Source organism: Pelodiscus sinensis, chromosome 11, assembly GCF_049634645.1.
Source record: "Pelodiscus sinensis isolate JC-2024 chromosome 11, ASM4963464v1, whole genome shotgun sequence".
Lineage (NCBI taxonomy): Eukaryota > Metazoa > Chordata > Testudines > Trionychidae > Pelodiscus > Pelodiscus sinensis.
Genome location: NC_134721.1, coordinates 24,211,939 through 24,237,783, shown reverse-complemented (window position 1 = coordinate 24,237,783; position 25,845 = coordinate 24,211,939). Strand labels below are relative to the sequence as shown.

Below are 25,845 nucleotides of genomic sequence, written 5' to 3'. Positions count from 1 at the left end.
TTAGAGCTTACAAGTCCATTCAGCCCGACTTCTTGTTCAGCCAATCCCTTAAAGCAGTGGTTCTGAAAATGTGATCTGGGGCCCACTAGTGATCCACGACCATCTTGGAGGTGAGCCTCAGGCTCAGAGCTCACCCCACCCAACAGCGGGGGGAATCCTGTATCCCCCGGTGGAATTGGTGTGCCAGGGCTAGATACCCATTAGGGAGAAAGCCTGAGCCTTGCAGGCCAGATCAGCTTGTGGGGGGAGGAAGCGACTCCATGCACTGCCACTCTCTCCTCTCCCAGCGGGGAGAACAGCATCACAGGAAACTGCTTACCTGGAGGCTTTCTCTGCTGCGCCCATTGGCTAGAATTGTGGCCAATGGGAGCAGCAGGAGGCAGTGCCTGGGAATGACAGAGGACACAGAGCCAGGTAAGCCACCCCTGTTTCCCTCATGTCCAGACCCTGCACCCCCATCCTTCTCATTTCCCCTCCACTCTCCCAAGACCCTGCACATACACCTTGCTCCTGCACCTTTCCTCCCTCCCAGAACCATACCCTCAGCCTGCTCCTGCACCCATTCTGTCATCGTGGTTGGTTGGTGGTCTGTGGGAAGGTTTGCCTTGAGTAGGATGGGCCATGGGCCAAAAAGTTTGAGAATCACTGGCTTAAAGCAACAGATTTGTTTGCACTTATGGGAAATAATGTTGCCTACTTCTTATTTGCAGTTGTACCTGAAAGTGAGAACAGGTGTTTGCATGGCACTTTGGTAGCCAGCATTACAAAGTATTCATGTGCTAGATATGCTAAACACTCGTTTACCCCTTCATGCTTCAGCCACCATTCCACAGGACATACTTCAACGATGATGATACTATTTTTTTTTTTAAAGACTTAATTAAACGTCAGTACTCGGGAGCTGGGGTTGCCATGCCCTGGCCTCTCCTCTCCCCGGTGCTCGGGGGGAGAGAGGAAAGCTGGGGCTGCTGCTCCATGGCCTCAGCCCTCCTCCCACTCTGGCGGGTGGATGGAAAGAGCTGGGGCTGGTGAGTCCTCGGCCCAGCCCCCTTCCTCATCCTTTCCCAGTGGCTGGGGGAAGAGAGCTGGGGCTAGTGTGGCCTCAGCCTTGCAGGGGGAGCGTAGGGAGAGCTGGGGTGGGCGTGGCCTTGCCCCAGCCAACCCTGGCAGCCAGGAAGGGGGATGAGGGAGAGCCGGGGCTGGCTCAGTGGAAGTGAGGGAGAGCTGGGGTAGGCATGGCCTTGAGGCTGGTGCAGCGGGGGGGAGGGGGGGGGGGGGAGATGGGACAGGTGCAACCCTGGCTCTGCCTGATGGCTGTGGAGGGGAGAGCTAGGGCTGGTGCAACCTTGGTCCTGCTTTACAGCTGTGGAACAGAGCTAAGGCTGGTGCAGCCTTGGGGCTGGTACGGCAGAGGGGGAGAGAGCCAGGACCGGCCACGCAGAGGGGTGGCTGTGGGGAGGGAGAGATCGGGATGCCATGCCTTGGCTTGGCCCTCCCCGGTGGTTGGGGGAAGAGCTGGGGCTGCTTATCCTTGGTGGGAGGGAAAGTGGGTTGGCAAGCACAGTGAGCAGGGGGCACAGCCCCCTATATTTGTAACAAAAATAAAGTGAGCACTGTACACGTATTCAAATGTTTAAATTGCAATTGACAATGTAGACAAAATAAAAATATTTAAATATTCTATTAGCAGTGCAATTAATCATCATTTTTTAATCACTTGTGCCCTATTTATAAATAGGCACACTGTTACATTGCTTGCTTACAGGGTTTGGTCTGTGCCATACTGTCAAATAGACTGAGGAACCGCGAGAAGGTGGGGCTGGAAGATGGGGAAGTTATACTGAATTTTAGGGCTTCATCATCCTGTCAGTACTCCATTTCTATGGTGGTAAACATTGACCACTACCCTGAAAGTCTGCAGAAGTGCAATGAAGTACTAGCCATAACAATGCTACAATAAGTCTTGTGCAGGAAGAATAGACTCCTGTTACCCAATGAAATCTATGAAACTCCATTGTGACTGTCATTCTCCATATCACTTTGTGCGTGTGAGGATCATCCCTCCTACCAAAATGAATCTATTGATGTTCTCTGTTGACATTGTGAACTTGTGTTAAATTATTTAGTGCTTAGATACTACAGTAATGGATACTTTACCAATAACTGAGAGATTTTGTTCAGTTGTCCCCCAGGAAGACTCTATGGTCTAGGAGTGGGGTGGGTGAGATTCTGTGGTCCGTACTATGCAGGGGGTCAGACTAGATGATCATAATTGTCCCTTCTGACCTTAAAGTCTATGAGACTTCTGCTGAGGCAGAGAGAAGGAAGAAGCCAAACTTAGCAGTCCTCCACTTTTATTGTGCAAAGCCACCAGGTTGGATTACTTTGGTATATGTGGTGGACTTTTAAGTATATGTTGATTTTAAGATTCTCCCACAGCAGTGAGGGCAACCAAGACTAGTGAGTGAACCACGAGTGGCCCTTCTTCGTCTCAGTGGGCCGCAAGATTGAAATCCAATGGTGGATAACCTGTGCTCCGTTGGGGTGCCACCTGTACCCTTAACACTCCCCCCTCAGCTCATCCCATTTCCCTAAGCCTCTCAAACATTTATCTACTCCTCCCCCTCCCTTCCAGCACTTTCAGGGCACCATCCATCAGCTGATTGGTACTCTCTCTCTGCTTCTCCCTCTCCCTCCCAGAGCTTGAAGGCCATGAATCAGCTGATTCACAACACTCCAAAAGTGCAGGGAAGGAGGGGGAAGAGTAGGGATGGCATGCTCCTCCCTCTCCCTTCCCTTCCAAGCACTTTCGGAGGATTATGAATAATCTGATTTGTGGCTTGTCCCCACTCGTCTCCTCCCTCCCACCCAGAGTGATTTGCTGTGTTCAGGCTCTAGGAGGGAGGAGGAGGAGTGGGGACGAAACATGAGTCAGCCAATTCATGGCGCTCTGAAAGTGGTAGGGAGGGAGTAGATAAGTGTGGGGCTCCAGTGGAATGGGACAGACAGGGGGTATGCAGGCTGTAGGTGGAACCCCAATGGGGAACAGGTTGCCCATCGCTGTCCGACAGCATAAAGGTGAGGCTGGGGACAGCCTTAGAATTGAAGGGCTTATTAGAGTCACAGACCAGCTCTTTCGTCTACCTAGCAATTTAGCTTTTTAATTTCACCATAAATTGTTCAGCTCCTCCTATGTTGGGCCATTCCAGGCACTCTCATATTACCATTGTTGCTCTCTGAAGTGAAAATTTAATGCTCCATTCTTAGTGGATGTCAGACTGTATCCCACTGTAGGCACCCATGTGCCTCCTGGGTGAGAATTTGGAAGCTTTCCTGAGTAGCAGTGTCCATTAAGGTCATGCATGTGACCCCTTAATTCTCACTGGTGGCATAAGGAGCAGAGAGGTTGTGACTACTCTGTTTCATTTCCTGTGGCAATGAGAACGAGCGCGGTGAGTGTCTGACTCAATATTCCTCCTTGAGCTTCAACTCATTCCAAGTTTATTTTTGCAAAGAAGTCCCTCGTTAATTTTTCTTGATTTGGACTCTCCTGTCTCTCCTCCCAAAAAGAGGAGGTCTCCCACTGTCCACCTCTACCCCAGACTTAAACCTATTGGGTTTAAATTCAGTCCACCATGCAATGGTCTTATGTCTTTAAATGACGAGCATAGTAGATGTCTTTCCTATTTTGTAAGGATGCATCATTGATAAGTGCTCAATTTGCTGTTCTTTCTTCTCCTGCATCAGAAAATTGAGAGATGAGTCTCAGATTAAGTCTGTTTCACAATCCATGAAAGTTATATCCAGTACCAGAAAGGTGAATGTGACAAGGACAGGCCCCTCCCCGAGCCTGTTTTCCCTGATAGTTTGGGGACCCTGTAACCCAGTCTTGTTGAGTGAGACACAGACATAGGGTCTGTCACGTCCCCAAAGCTGGAGACCTTAACTGAAAACAGCACAGCGAGATACATGTCTCTAGCACAGGGGTGGGCAATAATTTTTTGCCTGGACGCACTGGAAGGGGTGGGGCCAGGATGCTTCCGGGCTTCTCCACCCCCAGCCCATGATTGGTCTGGGGGTGGGGGAGCCCCTTTGCCCCCCTCCCCACTAAGCACCCATGCCCCTGGCGGTGGGAGAAGACTTCCCATGCTCCCCCACCCCCAGGCCAATCAGGGCCTGGGTGTGAGGGAGTGTGCGAAACCTCCTTCTGCCCTGCCAGGAGCGCACGGCAGCTCTTGGCAGGACAGAGGAAACTTCCTGTGCTTCCCCTCCCATCCCCAGGTTCCAATTGGCTTGAGGATGAGGGAGCGGCAGGGCCTCTGTGGGCTGGATCAACCCAGTTGGCGAGCTGGATTTGGCCTGCGGAGGCACTTTTGCCCACCCTTGTTCTAACCCAACAGTATCCAAGTTTTTCTGGGCCTAATTTTTCTTAGCCAACAGTCACAGAGGGGGTACTCCAGCACGTGAGCCCAAAATCATTTTTCTAAAGCGGATGGAGTCTTTAGAGTGTTTCATCCACTATTTTGTTACCATATGGTCTTTTGGTAACTATTGCTTCACCAGGAGAGTGAGCAAGCTTCGGGCGCATGTGGTAGAAATCACCATATATTTCATTCTATGAAGATATGGTGGTACTAAAACCTCAGGCAAAATTCAATCCCAGGATACCTTGTGAGTTCACTTAAACAGCTCAATTGACTTGGATTTTCTTCACAAAACAGCATCCCACACAAGGGGAGAAGAAGCTACAATACTCTAGTTATATCCAGAGCCCTTTAATATTATACTGACAGGAGTTAATGTTTATTTGTGGCTCTAGCTGACCATAAAATGGCCAGGCTATTACATTGCAAAGACTATCAAAAATTGTTAATGCATTGTATCTCACTGTTCTACTGTTAGCTGGCCAGCGTACCACTCAGTCCAACAGAACCCAAGCAATGTTCTCTGCCTGCTTCTGAAGTGTGCCAGTATCAAAAATCTGTAAGCCTGGTAATGTAGACACTGTAGAGCAATCCACTTACATTTGTCAAGCACTCTGACCTGGATTTAGCTGCTAAATCACATGCCAAATTTGGGAGAGCAGTACTCCAGTCTGTTTGACTGATGGGCTGATGCTTCTCTTCTCACCATTCTGAAATAATGTTGCTCACAAGTCCCCTACAGTGGAATCCACGCGTAGGCATACTTGAAGAAAGAACTGTCACCTAGCTTACAGAAACCTCAAGATTTTTGTAGTCAGTACTAGGGATGTGAAAGGGTAACCATGTACACAGTTAATTGATGAGCCTGGGCTCATGGGCTAGCGTGCACAGTTACATGCAACACAAGATGGGGGACAGGTGGGAGTTGGCTTCCTGCACGTACTGGTTCCCACAGAAGCCACCTGCCCCCCCATGCTGCTGCCTCTTTATTAGAGGCCACAGCATAGGAAGGGGGACAAACAGGAGCTAGTGCTAGTGGGGAGTCACTTAAAAGCACCAGCTCCTGGGTAGCTGCCTCCCCTCCCCCATGTGTAAATTTTCAGCAGTTACACGTTTACTTAGATAAACACATTTTGACATCCGTAGTTAGTACAGATCCACTGATCTACCTTTGACGCCCACTCTTCAGAGCCCTCTGCTCTCATGGGCTTCAAGTTGTGAGGGACCTGAGGAATGGTCGTGTCCTTATGCCCTTTCACAAGAGCACAAAGAGACACAAGATGCATTTGTGGTCCCAGTGAATGCTGTGACTCAGAAAAGATTTAGCTGCCATGCATGAGATGTTTGCGCACCTGCAGTGTGATCTACATGGAGTGCATCATCTCAAAGAACCACAGTTACCGTGGGGTACATGCTGCTCTTATTCAGAGCCAACAGAGGTATTGAGTGGCTAACTTCTTAACAAGCACACTGTTCTTGTTGGTGGTTCATTTTTCCTTGCTCTCCTTTATCTGCTGTGGCCATATTTACATTATCTTGGATGGCAAGCTCTTTGAGGATGGGATTGTCCTACATGTATCTAGTAAATAGGAGCATGCAGGCCTGCAAGCGCTATCGTAATATAAATAAATCACTGTATTAATGGTCTCACTTATCACAGCTCTAAAGAGATGAGTCTGGCTTTTGTGTCAGAACGGCATCAGTTTTGGGGGATTCTGTTGCTCATTGCTTTTCATAAAGTGCCACCATCTTCAGTTAGGAGGGGGTCTGCATTTAGAGAGGTAGAGGTGTAACTCGCTTTCATCACTCCCCAATTCATGTATATTGGGGAAATTTGTTTGTTCTTCTGGCAGGACTAGACAGTGAAATGCCTTAGCCCCTGAAAGATAGCCTATTGTCAGGAATAGACCTAGAGTCTTTTCTGTTAGCTCTTAGCACAGTGATTCTCAACACTCTAGCGTTCAGGGCCCATTAGTAAATCTGGATAGCCTTTTGCAACCCAGTAAGCTTTTTTGTGTAAAAGACATCTGGCTTGCATGTATTCAGACAAGGAATATTTAATATTTACATAAGTACCAAATGCAGCAAACATACAAAATATAGTACCTGAGTGTTTGTACATAAATCTACATTGCACTTAAATCAGAAACCTGAGTTTTCTTGTCTTTCCTTTTATCTAAGTTTGGTATAATTGTAACCAGCACAATCTGCAGATCATGCTCAACATGTTGTCTATTCCTGTTTTATTTTTCTGTTAACACCTGTCTGGAAAGCGTGTTTCACATAGCATTCAGTTCTGAATTGCAAAATATCTTGAATAGCATGGCTAGCAGGAATGGAATACTTACCTGCAGCATTGCACCAAAACTGGGAAGGATTCATTTTAATATATTTTCTTTTTCCATTGCGATCTCAAGACAACTGCACCAATTGAGATTCTTCCTCCAGAGCTGACTCTCATTTCCCATTACTACTCCAAATAGATTAGGGATCCGTTGCTCATACTCGAGTTGCTCATCTGAAGGGGTGGGAGGGGGATAGTACTGTGGCTCCTTAGAGACTAATAGATTTATTTGTGCATAAGCTTTAATGGGTAAAACCCACTTCATTCTGGCTTTGCCCGTGAAAACGTGTGCTCTATATGTTAGTCTCAAAGGTGCCACAGGACTCCTCCTCTTCCTCCCCTCCCTCCCCCCGAGTTACAAACTAACAAAGCTTCCCCTCTGAGACTCATCTGGAAACTAATCACAGAATGAAGTGTGTAGTGTAATTAAGTGGTAACAGATTTTGTTTCAGTGCTTCCTTGCTGCAGCATCTTCCTGTTTTTTGGTTTTTGTTTCTAACACATTAGGAACATGTTTATTCCACAGAATAAGTGTTTTTTACGTGCCAAAATTGTAGGTTTCCTCGGCCCTGTAGAGCCAGATTCTTCTTATTCTGCTGATAGACTACATCTGCCAATTAGGACATGCCATGCTTATGTTATACACGATACTGACATGCTCTCCAAGGGGAGCCTTTATTTTCTTCTTTAGGAAAAGTTGCCTACTCTTTTGTCAGTTTGTATACATGCAATAAAACTTTGCTATGGGACAGCTAAGAAAGCCCAGCAAGGAAAAGCAGGTGGAAATGCTCACTATCAGTTTTCTCACAAAAACCCTCCTGAAAACATGGGGAATTATTGCCGTTTTGTTGGACATAATTTACAGTTTTCACAATGTCTACAAGAGTTTTGTGAAACTCGGGTATCCTGTCTAGCTACTGCTGCCTACCTGTATAGGAAACAATGGTTCCACATTGTGTTGGGTGCTTCTCAAAGAATCCTTTCCACAACACCCAAGTGTTTGTCTGCCATTGAGCTCCATCAGTTGTAACCTCAACATGCTTTATCCAGCTCAATCTGACAGCATTTTGTTATCCTGTACAAAAATACATCACAGTTCCTTACATAAACTAGGAAAATGGCATGGTTTGCTACATTTCTGCAAATTCATCTTACTGTAAAGTGAAAAATGGTCAATTGTTTTCTGTTCATCTTATGAAATATCACAGGTCCTTTTCCATATTGTGTCATTGGAAACTGTCTTTTTTCCAGTTTATTAGCAGCTGGCTCCCCCAACCAGTCAGCGCACGTGTAATTAGCAAAAGGTAAAATTTAACTTTTCTGCTTTTTAAACTCTTTTTATATTTGGGAAGGCAGTGTGCAATGAGGTAAGAGGCACATACAGTTTGCCCCTGGACAGAATATCCACATTCAAGATTTTTTTAATGTTTTTTTTTTTTTTATTTAAGAAAATCAACAGGTTTGTGTTTACTGCTTAAGTGCTTTGTTCCCAAATGTCTGGATAATTTTTATGGTTCTAGGCTTTTATCATTTAACAGATCATTTGGGGCCTGTGCTCATCCATTTGGATTTCAGTTACCAAACCCCCAAACTTATGTTTACTTTTCTTGTAAAGAATTTGTACTCTCTGCTATTTGCAACAGCACAGTTTACAATTTTTGATACTTTACTGACTACAACACACTACAGTTTCTTCCCTGGAAGATTACAGTACAATGATGCAATGTTGTATTTGGCTAGTCACTGGTACCTGCTGCTTTTTAAATAACTTCTTACAGAGCTGTTGGGCGAACTGCTAGTCTGGCCTGGTCTAGCATGGGAATGCAACACAGAAATTGTCAGGCTCATGTGAAACTAGAGAGAGCAGTAGGTTTCGATCAGCCATGAGACTGATGGTTCATTCTGATGCTTGAACTCTGAGGACTTGGTATGAGGTTGTTCCAGTGTAGCCATAGTGCTTCTCCCTCACGTTTTGTCTGCTTGCCATTAATTTATTTCTTGGGCACTGAGAACTGATTTGTGACCCCCTCTACCTATCAACCTGTTTCTGTCCTGCCTGGCCTCATATAAAAGGAGTCATGTTATTGGAGAGATGTACAGGTGTCTTTTCTTTGGTTCAGCCACTTTGATTGCCGCCGTGGGCTTCTTTGTGTTTTTAAGGCTTGTAATCCAAGCACTGGCCAGAAAAGGCTTAACATCTGAGGATGGACCAGATCTTATGGAAATGGCATGCACCAAAGTCCAGCTCCATAGGAATCTGCTTTAGCTTCCCAGACACAGGAAAAGGCCCCAGTGCTGGGAGCCAGTGTCTTGCTCGGAGGAGGAGCAAGGTGAGAGGGCCCTCTTCCAGTGCATGGTACAGGAATCTCCATAGAGTTGCCAGATGGTTGAAACAAAAATAGCAAACACTTTCCCCCCTCAAAAAAAAAAAAAACCCGAGAGAAAATTCCGTGAAGGGGGTGGGAAAAAAAATGGGGGGCGGGGGGGAGACCAATGTTACGGAGCAAAAAAAGGACTCCAAGGACTTATTAAGCCCCTCCAAAAAAAATTAAAACAGCATGTCCCCTTTAAGAGTGAGTGCTGGGATAGGAACAGGGGAGCTGTTGAGCACTAAGAGCCAGGGGAAGACCTAGGTCTTTTGGCCAGCAGCCATTTTGTGCTGGCAGCCTTGGGAAACCAGGTAAGCATGGGGGCTGGCCCTAGTTTTAAGCATTTCATGATCTGTCTGTATGCAGCAGGTCTGAAAAACCACTATGCTGAGTATCAGAGGGGTAGCCGTGTTAGTCTGAATCTGCAAAAGCGACGAGGAGTCCTGTGGCACCTTATAGACTAACTGAAGTGTAGGAGCATAAGCTTTCGTGGGCAAAGACCCACTTCGTCAGATGCATCTGACGAAGTGGGTCTTTGCCCACGAAAGCTTATGCTCCTACACTTCAGTTAGTCTATAAGGTGCCACAGGACTCCTCGTCACTATGCTGAGGTGGCACCCAGGTAGACAAGTGCACAGTAGTACAGTTTGACCTCTGTGACCGCTTGAATTTGAGCAAGAGCACTGACTTTGTAATGTACAAAATCAGTGCTTCTTGCGCAAATACTTTCACGCTCCCGTTCAGGAAAAAGCCCTCTTGCGCAAGAATACTTGTACAGGGAAGAACTGTTTTGCGCAAAAAAGCCCCGATGGCTAAAATAGCAATCGGGGCTTTCTTGCGCAAAATCGCATCTAGACTGGCCACGGATGCTTTTGCGCAAAATCTAGATGTGCTTTTGTGGAAATACTTTTAACGGAAAAACTTTTCTGTTAAAAGTATTTCCGCAAACTCATGCCAGTCTAGACGCAGTCCAGGGAGTTTAGGTATTTCAAACCAAACGCTTAGGCCAATATCAATAGCAAAAGTCTCCATCAGTTTCCAAGCTTAGTCCCCATCATGTCCGTTTCTGTATGTCAATACTGGGAGGCAAAACCCGGATTGTGGTTTAACTTGTGAAGGTAAAACTTCATTGTGATTGACTTCATCTTGAAAAATATCCTCTCAGGAGGAATCTGCTTCTAGTGTCTCCACCTCCCCTCAAAGTATAATTCCCCCTTCCCTCATAAACATTTTTGGTCATGTTGTATGAGACACAGCTGAGCAACGTACTTGCTGTTTAGCAATGCCAGAACTTGTAAGTTGTTTCTGTCAGTGTAAGGGACTTTACAATATTTTGCAAACGAGTTTCTCTCTTAAAGAATCTCTGTTGATGCTAATGTTCATTTAATAAGTTGTTCTCATTCTTTCTCTCTCTCTCTCTGCTTAATTTGAAATGTCTAATTTTGTGCTTCACGGTTCTGAGCACAGAATAGGGAAGAAGAGCCGGAGGGAGGGGAGAGCTTAGTGCCACCCCAGAAGTTGCCTGGGGAGATTGATTCAATAGAGTGAAAAGGTGTAAAGGGTTTATGTGACCACAGCTTGGGACGTGAAAGGGGTACTAATTCAGAGCAAAGCTTCATCTCCTAAGACTAGGAGTTTAAGGTCTGTGGGGAAGATAGTCTAGAACTAAATGGAATGTGGAAGTGTTGATTGTCTGACTGAATTTTGCTTTTGACTATGTATATTAAGGGGGAGAGAGCCTTTTATTTTAAAGGTGGTTTTGATAAATCTGGCAGTTTCTTCCAAAGAGGCTCAAGGGTTTGTAGGGAGAAGTCAGGATTCTTACTAATTAGCAGCTTGTGAATTTAGTCTTGGGGGAAAAAAATCTTTTATGAAGCTTCTTTATTGTCTATATAGCTGAGTATTTTTGTTCTGTTAATTCTGTGCTACTGAAAAAGCATAATTGACAGTCCTGGACATTGAATTCTACTGTTTTTATCCATAGTCCAGTCCAGATTCTTTGATTCCATGGTGATGTGTAGTATAAACACTTAGGCTGTGTCCAGACTCAGGGTTTTTTTCAAAAAAAGTAGCCTTTTTTCGAAAAAACTTCACCTGCGTCTAGACTGCAGCCGCGTTCTTTCGAAATTAAATCGAAAGAACGCGGCTTTTATTTCGACGGCAGTAAACCTCATTTCACGAGGAAGAACGCCGTTTTTGGTAAGTGCTCTTTCGAAAAAAGGCGTTCTTGAATGCCAACAGGGTCTTTGAGAGCATCCAGACTCACTCACTCGCTTTCTTTCGAAAAAGCGGCTTGCTTTTTCGAAAGTACTGCTTGCAGTCTAGACGCTCTTTTTTGAAAGAGGCTTGCAGTCTAGACATAGCCTTACAGGGACTATAGCAGCAGAAGCTTTTCACTTCCCTCCCACCCTTGCTAATGTTCAATCCTTGGCCTCTTTGGGCTTGTCTTCATTACACTACATACCAGGCAGCGTAAACGCTGTTTGTTGGCACTTGTTGGACAAAAGCTTTGTTGCTTATTTGCTGTTGTAGATCGACTTGGGGATGTTAAATTTTGTTTAATCAATTAATCAATTAGTTAATAGATTTTTCCATCGACTAGTCAATTAGTTAATAAGTGGGGGAGCTGCAGTGGGGTTAGCTCCCGGCCCTGGCAGCTAATCCCACTACAGCTTTGCCTTTTACATGTATTAAGAATTGGCAGGCTCTTAATATATTTAAAAGGCTAAAGTGCAGCAGGGGAGATCCAGTGCGAGCTGGACCAGCTGATTCCCGGCTTGTGCTGGGTCCCCCCTCTGCGCTTTAGCCTTTTAAATGTATTAAGAGCCTGCCAACTCTTAATACATTGAAAAGGCTGAAGTGCAGCAGGACACCCAGTGGGAACTGGGAATCAGCTGTCCCAGCTCACGCTGCATCCCTCTGCTGCGCTTCTGATTTTTAAATGTATTAAGAGCCAGTAGGCTCTTAATACATTTAAAAAGCAGAGATGCAGCATCTGGGACTGAGCACAAGCTGGGAATAGTCTGATTCCCAGCTTGTGCCTGGTCCCTGCTACTCCCCTGTCCCTCCTGCCCCCCACGAAGACAGTGCTGATGGAGGCAACAATGTGGGGGAAGTGACTATCAAGGGGCTAGTTGACTATCCTATAAGCTTTTGCTCATCGGATAGTGAACTTGTTGCTTAGATCCCTAGACCAACCTTATAAAACTGAATTCTGGTTCAAATCAGTTTTTTAACATCTGAGTTTGGCGATGCAATACTTATTACTGCTGTAATAAGGTCAGTGTAAGGAAGGACAAGTTGTGTTCAGCATTGTGTGTAAGAATCATCACAAAAGTATGGTGAAACCCAATTATGTTCCCTAGTGAAGATAAGCTACCTGAGGCTGCCAGTTATAGTGAAAGTTTCAGTGACCATGGTTATGATATGGGTACCTATCTGATAGGAACAGGAATGAATCCTTGCATGTATCACTCTGGTTACCCAGGTGATGGTTGTTCCCAACCACAAGTCCTTGTCTGCCAGGCCACAGCCCCAGGCGGGCTCTGCTGAGGAGCATAGCAGTGTTCCCTCTAACATGTGCGCCTGCACGGTGTGCACCAAGAATCTGAGGCCTGTCTGGCTGCTCAGCTGCTCTGGGGAGGGGCCATTTGGTGGTTGGCTCCCTCACCTCAGGAGCAGCAGGGCAGCCACCATGTGGCTCTGGCCCTAGTTTTAAGGCAGGTAGCAGCTGCTCTGGTGGCCCTGGCTGGGCCAGAGCCGGAGCTGTGGGGAAGTGAGGTGTTCACATCGGCGGGTGCAGCGGAACACAATGCACAGGCAGCCTGAGGTCCGTGTGCTAGGAGAGCTGCTGCAGGGTAAATCTCCTGTGCCAAAGAGGAGGTTGGAGCTACGACTCCGGCCCCGCACATACCAAGATTGGATCCCGCCCTGCCAGGCCATACCATGAAGAGGGTGACCAACGGGATAGCCCCAGGAGCTTCTGGGTCTGGCCTGGGCCTGGAGTCTGGTGGTGCAATTCTCTGGCACGGCGCCACTACTGGGGGCCACAGCTGTGCAAACACCTAACCGTTAATCCCTGTGCAACTGCTCCCACGTAATGGGACCTGCCACTTTCTGCCCAAGTCCCTGTGTGGGTTACTCCAAGCAACCTCCTTGCCCTCTCCTAGCTCTCTGTGCCCAGCTGTAGGGTTGATGAATTGTGGGTTGTGTTAAGGAGTAGGGAACTCTAAGAGGCAGGAGGATGGCACTGGGCGGGGGAGGGCTCTGGAGGTGGAGCTAGTAGTTGGGGAGTTTTGGGGGCAAGGTTGGCACTGGGAGGCTTTGGGGGCTTGCACTGGGGGACATTGGAAGGGAGTTTGGGCACGTTGTGGCTCTGGAAACAGGAGGCTGGCATGGGGTGGGGGGTCTGGTGGTGGTGGGGCTCTAAGTCTTAAAGTGGTGACTGCCGCAGCTGGAGCCTTGGCTGCAGTACTAAAAATAACACCATGGTCTAGCTCCAGTCCCCGCGCACAGGGTAGCTGTCTGCAGTGTGCCCTCACTGCTGCGGGTGGAACCACGGTACTAAAAATAGCACTGCCACCCTGGCTTGAGTGCTGGCACATGGGGCGTGTTGACCCTGGCTCCTGCTCCAGCACACACAGAAGCCGCCCCGTCTGGCAGGTGCATGTGTCAGGATGGCGGAAGGGAAGGGGCAGGGAGATAACTAAGGAGAGGGTGGGGGTGAGGGGAGAGGAGGGAGCCAGGGCAAGAGAAGAAAGGGGAAGGCACCAAGGGGGGAAGGGTGGGTGTAGGGGTCAGTGAGGATGGGGAGGTGAGGCAAGTCCCAGGAGGGCTGAGTGGAGTGAGGAGGACTGGAGCCAGGACAGCAGAGGAGGGTGAGGGGTAGGGGGCAGCAGCAGGCACCAGGGGGGCAGATGGGGCGAGGGGAGAGTGGGAGACATGGCAGCAGAGGGGAAAAGGGAGAGGTTTATATCTTGAGTGGCACAGTGGCATACATCCGAACAAGCGCACATGACCTCAATATTGGTGCACATGACAAAGCTTACTCCACTAGTGGATGGAAAATCTTAGAGGGAACCATGGCTGAGGTACTTAATCATCTTTCACATGCCTCCTCACTGTGCAAATATAACGTTAGCGTGAACATCAGAGCTTTGTAAAGAGTGGATAGTGGACTTAGCCTAGAACAAGTAATCTTGCTGCCTGAAAAACACAGTTGAAAGTAAGACTGAGTCCCTAGTGGAACTTTGTATCTTAGAATCACAGCTTAATTGGCAACCTTTTCGTAGGAGGGATACTGCAATCAGGCCCTCTCAGAGAACAGCAGAGACCTGGGCTACTTCGAGTTTAGAGGGCCCAGCCCTGGTCCCCTACGTATCTAACATCTCATCCACAGTGTCATACTAAAAAAAAAATATGAAAATGAACACTTGAGACATTCATTTATTAACAATCAAGTGATACAAAAGCATGTATATTAAAAATATAACTTTAATTGTGAGTTTCCATTGCAAAACTCTTTATTTTAGGAATGTTTTTCTGGCTTCGTTGTGTGCAAACTCGTTTATAATTGAAGAAAAATCTAATTTACATGCAACATCACTGTTAATGTTAAGCATTGTGAGCCCATTCAAATGCTCTTGTCACATTGTAGAATGATGATAGTTCTTTACTTGTTTTATGTGCATTCACCTGAAGTCACTGACGCAGGGAGACTGACAAAAATACGTAATACAATTGTGATATTGGGAAATACAGTCAACCGGCTGAGATGGACTATTTCTTGAAGCCGTTCTTTTGGCTTGCAGTCCAATTTAAAGTTGATGGAATGTATACATTTCAGGAAGTCAATCTCATCACAGAGAGCTCTTGAAATTTTGTTGTATCGTCATTGAAACTGTTGAGCTACTGAATATAGATCTTTATCACTTAGTTCTCTGAACACCCAGAGGAATCCAAAAAGGGTACACATTCGTTGAAGTGACTCAAATTGATGTGTAGGACCAGTTTTGATGGAGTCAATAAAAAAAAAAATTGACTCAATAGTGCCTTTCTGCATCAGATTTAGATGTTAGTCTGCAATTGGTGGAAAACTCAGATGAAATGTCAATATCCTGTGCTAGCCATTTGGACTCTGAAAGGATTGCATCCCATTGATCACAAATTTTTGAATATTTTTAAGAAGTCATTAAATGTTATCCCTCTCAACAACTAATGCAGCATTGTGTGCGTCAATTACAAGATTAGTTTTGTGGATCATTTTTAGCAGTTTCATCCACATGGACTCGATTGGATGCATTCAAATTTGGATGTATATTTCTGAATTGACTTCAGCTCAGTGCAAGCCTGTGCTGGGAGAGTAAGAGATTCAAGCTCACTTAAAGCCTTTCTCACAGAGTCCAAATGCTGTGCAACTGGTTTAAAGCCACCAATTCATGCTGACCATCTTGTATATTAAATAACTTGAATGAAAAGTGTATTCTCACAAAAAAACCTTTAAAGGCTAATTTAAAACTGGACTAAGAGGTAGCTTACAGCTGAGCCTAATATGGTTAGTGTATATGAAGACACATAAGAAAAACAGGAATACAAAAATCTCCTCTGCAGAGAGAAACATTTAATTTAAAGGTTAAATTCACCCTCAAATCAAGCAAAATCACTTTACAGTAACAGTATTAATTACAGGAAGTCCTATGGCACCGAAGTGGGTCTTTGCCCACGAAAGCTTATGCTCCAATAAATCTGTTAGTCTATAAGGTGCCACAGGACTTCTCGTTGTTTATGCAGATTCAGACTAATACGGATACCCCGTGATACTTGTCACCATGCAAGAATTAATTATGACTTTCAAAACTGTCAAGACTGTAAACAGTGTTGCATAATGTAGAATCACTAATCACGGAAGGTACTCCAGTCATGCTGATGAAAACTTGGATGTGACTGAAAAATTGGCGAAAGCTCGAGGTCTCGTAATGATTTAAATCAATTATTTGCAGTTATATAGAGCTGTTTTTGTTGTGTCTGTTATAACTGCAAGGTGTATAATAAATGGAAATGACTTGGCAGAAAAATGTCAAAATTTGAGGCCCCTTTGTCTCCTGAGGCCCAGGCCAAGTTGCCTTCCTGGCCACCCTCATCCCCCTCAATAAGACCTGGCTGCAATGAAGTTTGTCCATTTCATGATGTACTCCAGCAGACTGGAGAAGGGCAAACATAGTACCTGTGGTTAAAAAGGGAAACAAAAAGAACTCTGGAAATTGTAGACTATTCAGGCTAACTTCAATATGTAGAAAAGTACCGTTTTAAATTATTAAACTATCAATTTGTAAACGCCTAGAAGATAAAAGGGTTATAAACAATAGCTAACATGGATTTGTCAAGGACAAATCTTGCCAAACCAACTTAACTCCCTTCTTTTGATAGTTACTGGCTTAGTAGATGTGGAAAGTAGTAGGTATGATATCTTGATTGTTTAAAGCAGTGGTTCTCAAACTTTTTGGCCCTCGGCCCATCCTCTTCAACACAAACCTTTCTGCAGACCACCAACCAACTACCTATGATGACAAAATGGGTTTTGGAGTAGGCTGCAGGTGAAGGTGGGGGAGAGGGTGCAGGAGCAGGCTGAAGGTGCAGGGTCTTGGTGCAAGAGGTGTGTGTGAGGGGGATAGGTGTGCAGGGTCTGGGCATTACCTTGCTCTGTGCCCTCTGCTGCTCCCAGTTACTGCTCCCCACTGCTCTCATTGGCTGTGGTTCTGGATAATGGGAGCAGCAGGGAAAGCCTCCAGCTTGGGGGCGGGGAGAGCAGCAGTGCATGGAGCTGCTTCCTGCCCGACAAGCCAGATCCCACCCGCAAGGCTTGAGTCCCCCCACCCCCTACTGGGAAGCTAGCACTCCATGTGATGAGGCATGTTGTGGGGCTGGAGTTCCACCAGGGAGGAGGGGTGAGCTGCGAGCCCATGGCTCATCTGCAAGATGGTTGCGGACCACTAGTGGTCTATGGACCACACTTTGAGAACCACTGGTCAAAAGCCTTCTCATAAGCAAACTAGGGTAATGAGGTCAATTAATCTATTCTATATTTTGAAGAGTTAGTTTGTGGATTTGTTTGTGCAAAATAAGTCATACTCATTGATTACCTACAGATACCAAATTTTACATAAACAATCCTGACACTTAAATTAGCTGAATGCACTACTTTTTACACCAGAATATGCTGGATAAAAGGTTTAAATAATTTTTGTATTTCATCAGAAAAAAGTCATGACTATTATGATTAGAGTTAGTTTATAAAAATATTTGCAAAAGCAGTGAGGAGTCCTGTGGCACCTTATAGACTAACCGAAGAGTTGGACCAGTGATGGTATGGCTGATCTGGTTAGGGGGGGTGGGTGTGTGTGTGTGTGTGTGTGTGTGTGTGTGTGTGTGACACACACCATCACAGGACCTAACCAGATCAGCCATACTGTCACCGGTTCATTCTCCTGCTCATCTACTAACGTAAAATATGGCATCATGTGCCAACAATGCCCCTCTGCTATGTACATCGGCCAAACTGGACAGTCCCTATGTAAAAGAATAAATGGACACAAATCAGATATTAGGAATGGCAATGTACAAAAACCTGTAGGGAACACTTCAATCTCCCTGGACACACAATTGCAGATCTCAAGTTAGCCATCCTGCAGCAAAAAAACTTCAGGACCAGACTTCAAAGAGAAACTGCTGAGCTACAGTTCATCTTCAATGTGACACAATCAACTCAGGATTAAACAAAACTGTGAATGGCTAGCTAACTACAAAAGCAGCTTCTCCTCTCTTGGTATTCACACCTCTAGATCAGCTACTAGAAGTGGGCCTCATCCTCCCTGATTGGATCCACCTGGTCATCTCTAGCCTGATTCTGGCCTGCATATTTATACCTGCCTCTGGAAATGTCCATTACATGCGTCTGACGAAGTGGGTCTTTGCCCACGAAAGCTTATGCTCCCAACACTTCGGTTAGTCTATAAGATGCCACAGGACTCCTCTCCGCTTTTGCAGATTGAGACTAACACGGCTACCCCTCTGATAAAAATATTTGCTAACAAAATTAACATTGAATTGCCTATTCAACTGTCATTTTAGTGCAAAGAACATTTTTACTGTTACAAATCGCAAAATAATCAAATTAGTTATGGAAAGAGTAATGGAAGCTTTTGGAGTTTCTGATTCAAATTTACTGTGTTTGATAATTCAATAAAATGAATAATGTTTGAAGTTGAAATCCTACAAATTTAAAACTTTTTACTTCCCCTTTTGCAAGCACATTAATAAAAAAAATTCTGTTACATGTATTTAATTTCTTAAACTTTCCTATGAGTGTAATTTATGCAAAATGACTGCCCGGTCAACAACGGGTCTCACCTGCTAGTTTAATATAAAGTGTATGCATAACTGGTTGAAAGCCCATACTCAGAGTCATTATCAATGATTTGCTGTCAGACTACCAAGGGTACCTAGTGAGGTCCCGCAAGGGTCATTCCTTGGGTCAGGTACTAGTCAATATTTTCATTAATGATTTGGATAATGGAGAGGAAATTATGCTTCTAAAATTTGCCAATGACAAGCAAGAAGAGTGCAAGTATGGCATAGGCATAGAATTCAGAATGACTGATCTATGTTGGATGTTTGGTCAAAATTCAACAAAATGAAATTCAATGAAGATGAGCAAAGTATTTCACTAAGGAAAGCAAAATTAAGTGCACAACTACAAAAAGAATAAGAACTGACTAAGGTGATAATACTTCTGAAAAGGATCTGGGGATTATAGTAGATTACACAATGAAATATGAGTCAACAATGTGTCCATTTGTGAAAAAGTCTAATATAATTGAGGCCTATTAATAGGAGTGTTGTATGTAAGCCACAGATGGTAATTGTTTTACTCCATTTGGCATAGGTAATCTTCAATTATCCCTCAGTTGTGGCCAGTTTCAGGCACTTCACTTCAGGAAGGATGTGAACAAATGGGAGAGAGTCCACAGCACTGCAACAAAAATGAACATCTGACACATGAGGAAAGCTTAAACAATCTAGGCCTGTGTTAATCTTGAAAAAGAAAGGAACTTGCTTCAGTCTTCAAATATATTAAGCGCTGTTTTAAAGAGGACTGTGGCCAGTGGTTCTCCATGTCCTCTAAAGTTAGGGCAAGAAGTAATAGGCTTAATTTGTAGCAAGGGAGGTTTTGTTTAGATATTAGGCAGAACTCTCCAAATATATGGATATGCACTGTAATAAATTTCCAAGGAAGCTTATAGAATTGCCATAATTGAAAACTTTGAAGAACAGATTGGACAAACACCTGTCATGGATGGCCTAGATTACTTGTTCCTGTGTCCTTTCCGGGGGCTGAACTTGATATTTCTCAAGGTCCTTCCCACTCCTACATTTCTGATTTTTATAATTCCTTCACCTGCCTCTGGCAGTCCTTAATAATATGTCTAATTTAAAGCTTTTTCCAGCTCCAGTTTCTCACTAAAATGCCATATTATGATGGGAATGCTTGTCTTTTAGGAGTGAAGTTAATCACTTCCCTGTAGCCAGACTTCTGCTGTGTCCAGTTTGCTCAAGCCTCTTATCGGTTCTATCTCAATATTCCCCCTGCCCCCTTCCCTGACACATTCCACCCTCCTGAAGCTGGCTGTGTCCATAAACCATTGTGCAAATTTCCAAGCACGTTGACTTCTAATGAAGGAGACATCTAGCTAGCGGCCCAGATTCCTACTGTGCCTTTGGGTACTGTGTGGGATTGGCATATAACCTATTTCGATAGCAGTTACTGGAATAACTCTAGGCAATTGTAGGTGCAGCATACAGGCATCATCCTGCTCCAAAGCCTGCTCCTTGAGGGTCCATCTTATTGTTGTACATTGCAAGATAGATGGCAGAAATGATTTGGCTAGGAGCTGAAATACCTGGTGGCATGCAGAGGAATGAAATGGCAGCAATCCATACAAATGGACGGATATGGACCACTAAGTTGTGATGACTCATGTTAAAGGGACGTCCTGTGTTGATTTAATTGTGTACTGGATTGAGAACCACTTAATAGATGCTTGGGACACATGCCTAGTGCGAAATGTCTGCTTGAATATTAACTTTCCCTACACACACTTAAAACTTGCATAGTTCTTGGATGTAGCCAAAGTCTACTCTAGGGAGGCACTGCTGGGTAGTTTAAGTATCTGTCCTTTTCTATGTGCATGCCAAGAATGAAAGATCATAGAATCACAGAACACTAAAACTGAAAATGACCTCGAGAGGTCATCGAGGCCAGTCCCCTGTTCTCACGGCAGGACCCAGTACCAGATTACTGGTCTGACATCAGTGTCTACTTAAGTAGTAACCTTGTGCACCGGATAGAGTTAAAGGAAGAATCTTTTTCTTTTAATCTCCAAAGTATTAAAATCTACGATTGGTATGGCTTACTGCAATTCCGCTCTAGCAGGTTGGGTAGGAACTGAATCTAACCTTTTAATCGGTCTCTGCACAGAGATGCTGCAAAATGCAGCTTAAGTATTGGTGCAGAGATCATAAAATACACAAGCCATTAGGAAATGGCTGAGAAACAAGACACACAAGATGCTGTTTCTCTTAGTCAGGCAGCTTAAACTCTGAAGCAAGTGGTTAGGCACTCCAGGTTAATGGTGCCAAACAATGTTAGTTAATGCAGGTCCATAAAAAACCTGTTGGCACAGGCCTGCAAATGGCAAATTTTAACCTAGTAGACCTCAGAGGTTGCTTCCTTTGAATCTTTTTTTATTTTCCTCTTAGCTGGTCCCTTACTCAGGGTGTGATTGACTTTTTCCAATATAAGAGCTGGCCTAGTCACATTTTGAACTGTTTGCTAAACTACTGTTTCCATTTAATGGTTCCCTTAAAGTGAATTTTATTCTTTGTGAAAGGTACCAATTTTAAAGCCTTTGCAAATGAAGCTTTGTAGCCACACAACAGGTACAGCATAGTAGCAATAATACAAACTTTTCTTTCACAGTTTACCCTCCCACTCACATACACACACCATTGAATCTCAAACCTGATGGAGAGATCCTCCCTCCCCTGCTAATGTGATTGGTCAAGTTCATTCTTAATATTTTGCCTCTCTGCTGAGGCTGCCCAAAAGGGAGTGTGTCAATGCCAATGATTGTGTTTTGATGCAAATATTTTTCCATAAGGAGCTTAATAGTTAATGATTTATGTGTCCTATAGATGACTGACATAAATCCAGCGGAAAACTACCTGTATGTGGCATATCTGAAATAATAATATGCATTATAAACTGCACCCATTCCCTCTGATCCATCTACTGAAAGCAGAGTACAGTGCAGCAATAGAGAGGTTAAAATAAAACTAGCACATCCTGTCTAAACTGCAAATACAGTTAGGAAGAAAAAATATTGTTGAAATCAGGCTACTGTCATGATCAGTTGTCGACTGTTAATGAGTGCTTGACATGTTGGCTTGATAACCTGAAGACTAGGTGGTGGTTGTGGTGCTTCCAGTTTGTTTGCAGAGAGGGGGGCTTTGGCTTTACCCAGTTGAGCTGTAGACTTTCAGATCCAGACATTCAGAGGATTGGGACAGACAGCATGCAAAGCTAATCATGCTTCATCCCTCCACAACTTCAGGTGGCTGCTCTGGACCATTAAAATAACAGCAGTTTCTATAAACCAATTGCTCTGTGTCATCTGCCATCTCTGGCACTGACCTCTGACCAACAAGAACATCCTTCCCACCTTATCAAACCTCCTCCAATAAATAATTGTTAGAAAAAAGTAGCCACTTATTCATTCACCATAACATTCTGAAATCCCAAGAAGTAGGGGAGATGCAGCAGCCTTTGACAACAAATAAGCAGTTTGGCTGCCTCATAAACATCTCCATTGGAAGCCAGGGTGTTTATGAGCATGAGAAATGTTTATCATCTTGTACTTTCTTTGCTGCCGCCGGGTTATTGCGTAAGTCAAAAATAATAATAATAAAAAGAGTGAGACACGAGATCGTGAAATCCTTGTGATTTGTGCAGCTTCCCTGTGGAGTTCCCAAACAGTGACCTTGTAAGCAAAAGATGAGGGAGGAAAACAGGGCAGCGTGGATTTGGCAAACTGATTGTGATGGAGCATGGCTGAAAATCTGGTCATTGGCTGGTCACGTTTTCATTGAGTAGGCTGTCAACTATAAGGCTTCCAGTGCATCTAGATGAGTAAAGATGACTTGCTCTCTAGGTCACCTTGAGTATATAAAACTTCTCCTGTGCAGGAGATATTGTACCTATTCTTCTTGGGGAGGTTGGAAGTAGTAAGGCTTTTGTCCTTGTACCTCACTGTGCACCGGGCATTGCCACATCCTTTGATGTGTACTGCTGCTGATACTAGTATCTCTTATGATTGCCAGTGCCTTGTATGACTCTGGCTGCACCATATCTGTCATTCCCTATCATTTGCCCTACAGGGAGCACTGTGCAGCATTCATTGCAGGGTGTTTGTGGGAGAGGGTTCTTTTTTTCTTAAGCTATAAAGCCTAAGTCCATTTAACACCCTTTATTTACAGCATAATTGCTAACAGGACATAGGTGCACTGTTAATGCTTGCCTTTTTAAAAGGAACTTTTCCAAAGTTATCACATTAAGAGCTATATTGTGCGCCAATAGGCAGCCTCCATAAATCAGTGATATTTCCCCTCACTCTTTTTTCTCTTTCTCTCTCTCTCATGCTTCCCATCCCCTTTTTCCCCCCCAAGCCTGCAGATTTGGATGCCTGGGTAAGCTTTCTTTTTGTCAGTGTCTTGCTTATTCCAACTGTCATATTGTTACCATGTGCATACAGATTGTTATTGCTGAGCACAGATGCAGGATTTTATTTTGTCATTACATTTTTAAAGGTGTTCAGCTAGAAAATTGCATATTATTTCCCCCATAAAGATTTTCACTGGTTCCTTTTGTGTAGCTTACAGCTGCTGAGAACAAACTTGATTAGGGTGATGAGTATGTGTATGTAGGGCTAAGAGGGGAGCAGAGTCAGGCAGGAAAAGAAGGTTTCTCGATTGTTGCTCATTAGGGCCTAAGTCTGAACACGTTAGTTGATGGTTTAAAAACTTATTTTGATTTCAGTGGAAGTGATAGTAGGGTTAGAGAACCTGTAATTAGGCCTACAAATTCATGGATATCTGCTTTACATCCCTGACCTAATTTTGGTGGATCATGGATTGGATGTGGATATAAATTTTGTATCCGTGCAGAGCTCTACATGTTGTACTTTGGGGACAAAACACCAGGATGACTCTTGCAGGGCTGAGCTTCCTAGCATAGAGATTGAAAACTGTTCCAGCAGTTATTGATTGGCTAGATTTCTGCCAATGTCACTTAATCCTGATTGAAATAACAAAGGGTTATTTAAATCTTGTATGCCCCTGTATACACAGATTTATAGCATCCCTTACTATTTTAGTCTTGCCTTGCCCCTTTCAACTCAGCCATTGCCCCTCAGTCTTGACTAGTGGCAGTCCAGCTATTACAAATACACTATTTTGTTGGTGCACTTCAACCTTGACCAGTAGAAAAACCTGTTATTCCAGTCCTGGGGTCCCAGACAGGATTCTTTTCAACATCCTGTCTGCTCCAATGACTGAAGACACATGGGAGGACATGAGCTACAAGCATCTGCAATTGTTAGACAGTGAAATGGCTGAGATGCCCCAGCTGAAATATCTTATCTATATTACTGGATTTCTGTGAGGGAAGCTGATTATCTTCCCCCCACCCCCGCACCAGTAGAAATAACAGAATATAGAAAAAAGGCATCCTCCCCATCAGCTGCATTGACTAGCACAGCACTGGAGTTCTCGGATTGGGTACCGAGCTTGTTTCTTGCTCTTTGTGCCTGTGGGAATAGTGCACTCAGTTCCTCAATGATTATTAACCTACCCATTTAGTAATCAACATGGGTGCTTTCATAGTTGTATGTAACATGTTGCATGGTGAAATGAGGAAAGAATGGAAGGAGGGGTATATGTTGCTGCTTATGACCGACCCAAGAGCAGTGGCTTTTAGGGAATTAAGTCTGGACTTTCCTGCCTGAACAGAAGATTCTCTACCAAAAGCCTTTTAGTGTATCGTGTGGGAGGGAGGTATAAAGAGAGAAATTAAGAGGAACTTGGGAGGGCCATTCCACTCTCACTGAATAAATTTCACCAGCATCTATTTTAGGGGTGGGCAATCATTTTTGATGGGGGAGCGAAGGGGGAGAACTCCAAGAATTTGTAAGTGGTTGAGGGTTACACTCTTTCATTATATTAATGGATGAGGTATGGGGGTCTGGGATGGAGCTTGGGGTAAGGCATTGAGATGTGGGATCTGGGAGGGAGTTCGGATGAAGGAAGGGATTGACTTGGGGAAGTTAACTTGGATGCATGAGGGGTGCAGTGTCTGGGACGGTATTGTAACCTGAGGCAGGAATGCAGGCGGGGGTACAGGGATTTGGGTTGTGACCAGGCACAGCAGATTGGGGTGCAAGATGTTGGAGGGGGTTGTGACCTGAGAAGGGGTGTAGGAGTAGATGCAGTGTCTGGGAAGGTATATTGGGGCTGGAGCAGGGGTGCAGAAGGTCTGTGTTACATGGGATAGGTGTGCAGGAAAGGTGCAGAGGGTGGGCAAAGGGAAGGGCTAGGGTGCCAGAGGCAGGCTCTGGCTGGGATACCTTACCTGGACAGTTTCTAGCCAGCAGACCAGCAGGTTCCTTAGCCAGGATCCCTGCCTTCCATATTCCTGTGCGTGCTCACAGCAGCTACAGGGCCATGTTTGCTGCTGTGAATACTGCAAGCTCTGGACATGAGGGAGGAGAGACACTTCACATGCTGCCTGTCCTGCAAACAGGCAGCTGCTATTGGCCAGAAACTGGCCAATGGGAGCTACTGAGGGCAGGAACAATATAAGAAGCCTTTCACCCTCTCCTCTAGACTCTCAGCATTCAGGGTACGTCTAGACTACATGCCTCTGGCGACAGAGGCATGTAGATTAGGCTACCCGACAGAGTAAAATGAAGCGGCGATTTAAATAATCGCCGCTTCATTTAAATTTACATGGCTGCCGCGTTGAGCCGACAAACAGCTGATCAGCTGTTTGTCGGCTCAGCGCGATAGTCTGGACGCTCCCCTGCCGACATCAAAGGGAGTTGTCGACAACCCAGGTATGCCTCATCCCAGGAGGCATACCTGGGTTGTCGACAACTCCCTTTGATGTCGGCAGGGGAGCGTCCAGACTATCGCGCTGAGCCGACAAACAGCTGATCAGCTGTTTGTCGGCTCAACGCGGCAGCCATGTAAATTTAAATGAAGCGGCGATTATTTAAATCGCCGCTTCATTTTACTCTGTCGGGTAGCCTAATCTACATGCCTCTGTCGCCAGAGGCATGTAGTCTAGACGTACCCTCAGAGATGCACATGGCCCTGCAGCTGGTTTTACTGAATGCTGAGTGGGGGCATAGCACACAGGGAGCTGGCTGAGGCTCTCACTGACTGGATCCAGTGGCTTTGCTGGTCTGATGAGGCCTGCAGATGATATTTTGCCCAACCCTGGTCAATTTTATGTATGGTTAAAGTTGAGTTTTGGAATTAGAACGCACTAAATCTGGTGCAGCAGCTTCTCTTTTGGGCAGAGATGAGGTAGTGCACT

General features: G+C 45.0%; 1 protein-coding gene across 6 annotated transcripts in view; it reads left to right on the top strand.

The window, feature by feature from the left end:
• The window catches only part of CHCHD6 (coiled-coil-helix-coiled-coil-helix domain containing 6), a 192,297-nt gene that overhangs the window by 41,499 nt on the left and 124,953 nt on the right, over window positions 1-25,845 (top strand). The window lies entirely within an intron of this gene.